This window comes from Adiantum capillus-veneris, chromosome 1 (genome assembly GCF_014529385.1).
Source record: "Adiantum capillus-veneris isolate H3 chromosome 1, ASM1452938v2, whole genome shotgun sequence".
NCBI classification, from domain to species: Eukaryota; Viridiplantae; Streptophyta; class Polypodiopsida; order Polypodiales; family Pteridaceae; genus Adiantum; species Adiantum capillus-veneris.
This window is the reverse complement of record NC_140931.1, coordinates 125,027,466-125,032,753: the sequence shown is the minus strand read 5'-3', so window position 1 is coordinate 125,032,753 and position 5,288 is coordinate 125,027,466. Positions and strand designations below refer to the sequence as shown.

The 5,288-nt window shown below is 44.4% G+C and overlaps 1 pseudogene across 1 annotated transcript; it reads left to right on the top strand.

The window, feature by feature from the left end:
• Positions 1 to 697: 697 nt before the first annotated feature.
• Positions 698 to 2,560, top strand: LOC147465501 (UDP-glycosyltransferase 85A7-like; annotated as a pseudogene). Its single transcript, XR_015189236.1, has 2 exons — positions 698 to 1,414; positions 1,540 to 2,560. The product of XR_015189236.1 is annotated as a UDP-glycosyltransferase 85A7-like (transcript).
• Positions 2,561 to 5,288: the final 2,728 nt, after the last annotated feature.

Below are 5,288 nucleotides of genomic sequence, written 5' to 3'. Positions count from 1 at the left end.
AAGAGACTAGTTGACGGGAACATTCCAATGACGACTATAAATATTTAAAACTCATCAACTTAAATGTGTTAAAATTGTTGGATTGGTGATTCTTAGCAAGTGCATCCGCTGCGTAGCCTCCCCTTTAAATGCCACGGGGTCCCAACCAAGGGATCAATGATCCCAAGTGAAAGATCAATCTGAACCATCGATCTGCTGAAACTAAACTCGGGATCCCGAGTTTATATTTTTCAAAACTAATATCGGGATCCCAAGTTTAGGTTCTGCCGGCCATCTGGGGCCTAATCTCGGAAGACCCGCGCTTCCCCAATTGGGATTTGAACCCTCATCACTAGCTTGAGAGTCTGGGGCCTTAACCATATGCTGTGCGCTTGCTTGAAATAGATGTGTTTTTCCACAAACATAAACTTAAAACAATAGATTTTGACATAAAAACTAAACTCTGGATCTCGAATTTAGTTTTTGTGGACCTCACCCTCCTCTTTAAGTGCCACGGGATCCCAATCATGGGATCAATGATCCCAAGTGAAAGATCAATCTGAACCATCGATCTGTTGAAACTAAACTCGAAATTTCGAGTTTAAATTCCTCGAGTTTAAAATTTTCAAAACTAATATCGGGATCCCGAGTTTAGGTTTTACCGGCCACGCGAAACCTAATCTCGAGATGCCCGCGCTTACCCAAGTGCCCTCATCACTAGCTGAGGGCTGGGTAGCTACCTTTGCTGACATTTGAAGCAGATCAATCCTGCGATCACCCATATAAGCCAGAGCTCGCTCTCTCACTCTCTCTCTCTCACTCACACACAGACACACACACACAAGCGCCCTTGCGCGCGCGCGCACACACACACACACACACACACCAGCTGTCTAGTCAAGAGCTCGAATGGAGTCCCTGCACCTGGCTCTGTTTCCTTTCCCAGAGCAAGGCCACATCAATCCCATGTTACACCTCGCTTGGCATCTCGCATCCAAGGGCGCCTAAGTTACCTTCATCAACACAGAACCAGGTCATCTAATTAAGGTTCATTCCTACCCGGAGCATCTGAGGCATGTCACGAATCTGCAATTTGTGACTATCTCCGACGGCCTTAATGACTCTGCACATGCACATCGCCAGGTAATTTTTCCTACTTCTTATGTGAAGGTCTCCAACAGCCTGCATGGCGACATCACCGCTTCTGCCTTGCCATCTCTTCTTTGTTCCCTCGAAAGCCAGGGCCTTGCTTTAGAGCAGCTTCTCTCCGATATCAATGGAGCTCAGGGTAGGCCTCCTTTGTCTTGGTTCATCTCTGATGCTTTCATGCCCTGGACCGCAGCCGTCGCACACAAGCTTCAGCTTTCATGGATTGTATTTTGGACTACTTCAGCTACACGGCTTCACATAGTTGCTAAGGTTCTTGATCGTGAAGGTGTGTGTGCATGTGCGTATGTATGTGTGTGTGTGTGTGTGTGTGTGTGTGAGAGTGTGTGTGAGAGAGAGAGAGAGAGAGAGAGAGAGAGAGTGAGAGTTGCTTAGCCTGTTCCCTATTGACAGAAATAGACGTGGAGCAACTGAAACATGTCCAGAATTTCCCCGGATTGCCTCCGGAGCCATCTGCCAATATGTATGAGCTTCTATCATTGAAAGATCCTGTGGGGCTTACACTGTTGAAGGCTCGCGTTGAGGCCATCCGAAAGGCGGACATTATCATATTAAATACTTTCGATGCATTGGAGGAAGAAGCCATCAAGGAAATGATGCCAAAGCTTCCAATCAGATCACTCGGGCCCTTGTCTGTCTTTGCGGATGCAGAGCTTGTGAAAGCATTGAAAGCAGATGATGAATGCACTTCATGGCTCGACATGCAAGAAGAACACTCAGTCCTCTACATTGCTTTTGGTAACAAGGTAGTGTTGCAGGGAAAGGCATTGGAACAGCTAGCTATTGCAATTGAGTCTAGCAAGATGCCTTTCTTATGGGCTCTTAGTACTGGAGATGAAAGGCTCCCTGAAGGCTTCATAGAGAGGACAAAGGCGAGGAGTAAGATAATGTCATGGGCTCCTCAGAAAAGGGTGTTGAAGCATTGGGCAGTTGGAGCCTTCTTTACTCACTGTGGTTGGAATTCTGTTGTTGAGGCTGTTGTTGAGGGGGTGCCCATGATTTGCTGGCCCACATGTACTGACCAACCGACAAACAAGCTTCTTGTTGAGCGAAAATGGAGGATTGGGAGTTCGATTCGACCACAAGTCGACACAGAAAATATCCGACAAGTGATTGTGGATGTCATGGGAAATGTAAGCTTTAGGCAGCGAGCTTCTCTCCTCGGCGCATCTGCATTGTCAGCTGTGAGGCAAGGAGACACATCTTATCATAACTTTAGCTCGCTGATGGAGCAACTCAAAGGGGGATATGGTTGAATAAACACACGATTTATACATGCGACTTTTGCACGAATCGTAAGAAAAGCACGTCATGATCAGGAGAATTCAGCAGTATAAACATGTGGTAATGATTGAACTATACACAGCGCATGCACCAATGTTTATAGGCAAGAGTCAGTTGATAGTTGCTTGTTTCGGTCTGTTAATACCCCCTATGCCCCCCCCCCCCCCCCCCCCCCCCCCCCCCCCCCCAAACACACACACACACACATTGGCAGGCATATTGATTCGGCAGGAAATGCTTAAATGTGTCTTTATATATGTATGCAGGTGCTAGGCTCATGTCTCTACAGTGAGAGCTTCATCTGTTTTTTCTCTAGAATATTATGATTTTAGATGATTGGCTTAATGACGTACTAGAATTAAGCTGAGGACCACTAGGAGGGTTCACCATAGTCACATGGAACACATTACTGGCAAGGCCATCTAAGACCAAAATGGCTTGCCCTTTGCAATGGAATGGATTAGAAGTAGCTTCAACCTTCACTCCTCTATGCACACACTTATAGTATGGATTATGTGTGTCATTGTATATCACAAGGACTTTCAAACATATTTCTATATAGAAAATAACAGGTTTTCCTAGATACACGTGCACTTTCCCCAAGTAAAAGTGGACTTGCATAAGGGGTTTAACTAAGAAAAGTTATTTCCTATATAGGATTCGTAGGAAGCCTCTCTCTCTCTCCTCTTTTTCACTCTCTCTACCTTTTGACGGCTCATCAAATTTCACTCGAGTCTTGTTCTCATTCTTGGCTGAGGCTCAAATATTGCCATGATTTTGCTCTCGCGTTAGAAATTTACCTCACCCGCGAGCGCCGAGACGAGCCCCTCCTCCTGTACTGCATGTAATTCGCTCTCCAGCTTCTTCGGATCCTTCTGTGCCTGTTCGCCTTCGTTTGTGCTCGTTGATCTGTATAGGTGAGTCCTTGAGCTCGTCACCTTTCTTTTGTAGAGAGAGAGAGAGAGAGAGAGAGAGAGAGAGAGAGAGAGATTGCTTTCTTTAATTATTTACGCATGTGTGTGTGTGTGTGTGTGTGTGTGAGAGAGAGAGAGAGAGAGAGAGAGAGAGTTTTCCACTTGATTGTGTGTATGTACTGTACATGTGTGTGTGAGAGAGAGTTTTATCTACTTGAAAGTGTATGTGTGTGTATGAGAGAGAGAGAGAGAGAGATTTGGGAAAACGTGCATTATAATTAAGATAAAACTTTTTGACTGAAAATTCAAAGGAAAGGGTAAGAGTACGATAGAGAGAGAGAGAGAGAGAGAGAGAGAGAGGGAGAGAGTACGGAAAGCTGTAATTGGCCTATGAGACAATCTATGTATAATAGTGATTTGTTCTTTGGTATCCCAAAATGAAAACCGAACTAAAAAAACATGAGAACTCCTAACTACTAGTTGGGGAAGCTATAGCTATGACACGATACAATATCTGATGTACAATGATGTGGATATAACTCAAAATGTGTTAGGGAGGAGGCAAGATGGAGCTCTTATCACTAGAAGTAATGTACCTCTATATGTGTCTGGTGTGTACAAAGTTTGATATGCACCTATCTCCATCCCGTATCAATGATGGGGTATAAGACGATATCTAGAAGTGATAGGGGTCGGCTCGTAGTTGGATGATCCTCATCTCCATCTCCTGATGTAGTGGTGTGTGATCGTTGTCACTTCTTTATGGTGGAGTCGGGACAGTTGAAAACCGTGAACTCTGTCTCCGATTGGCTCTCAGACTCTTTGGAAGTATGGGATCAACGTATAAATGGTGATGGAGGGGATGGAGATGGACGATCAACCAGAAAATAGTTAAGAAGGGCCAAAGCTGATGGCGATGGAGGAGAGGGATAAACGTTGGTCTTGAGAATGGGTTAATGCAAAGGAAGATTAAAGCATTGAGACTACATTCTTTTGGCATTCTATGGTCTTACCATCAGTAATGCCAAGTGCCCTACTAATGAGTACCTTTGTGGTTTTATTTCAAGATTTTTGGGCTTAATATGTACATGCCCTAAGCTTCCCGCTGGCTTTAACTCGGGTACTTCGGAGCATATTTGTTGAGATTTATGCAAGGAAGGAGCCATTCTATGTTGAAGATTTAATGTATAATGATATGTTGAACATCCCCATCTTTGAAGCTTCATGTTGGGTCCTCAGCAAGCACGCAATACGGTATGATGCATTGTCGAATTGCCTAAGTGGCTTGAACTACTGAAAAGACTGTTGTAGTTGTTAACTGTAAGGTTGATGCCACAACCTCCACTTACAAGTTTGAAATATACCAAGGTCTGATCCATATGACCTTAAAACAATCGTAACCTTCCACATTCAGATTTGGGACTATTCTTACTGATTTTCAGCCGTGTCTTGGGGCCCCTTCCGTCCTCTTTCCCAAAACTCTAGCATCCAGTGTCTCCTGGCACTTAGTGGATTTCTACATTCTCTGTTTTCAGCACCCTTTTGTTGCTTTTTTTTTTAGCATGGACAACACCTTCCCTTTGCCTTGTCAATGATTGGTCAGATTCCCTTTCTTCTTCATAGGTCTCTATCCTCTATTTGCACTGGTGTGGTGCTTTCTACGACGTGTTTTCAGATCGCATTTTCAGCTCTAGGGATTGCCATCTGGAGTTATTGGGTTGTCAGCCTTTCGCCATCTGTCTCCACTCTTGTCTCTTGTCTCTCTCTCGTGTACCATTATCTCTTTCCTCTCTTCTTTTGCTACACACTCTGACATGGTATCAGATCTAGGGGTGTTAATCTGTCATTGCAATACTTGGAGCAACGTCTGGAGTAGAAACATCACGAAGAATGTGTTTTTAACCACCTGCCTTTTCTCTACAGAATCACAGATCTACGTTTTTG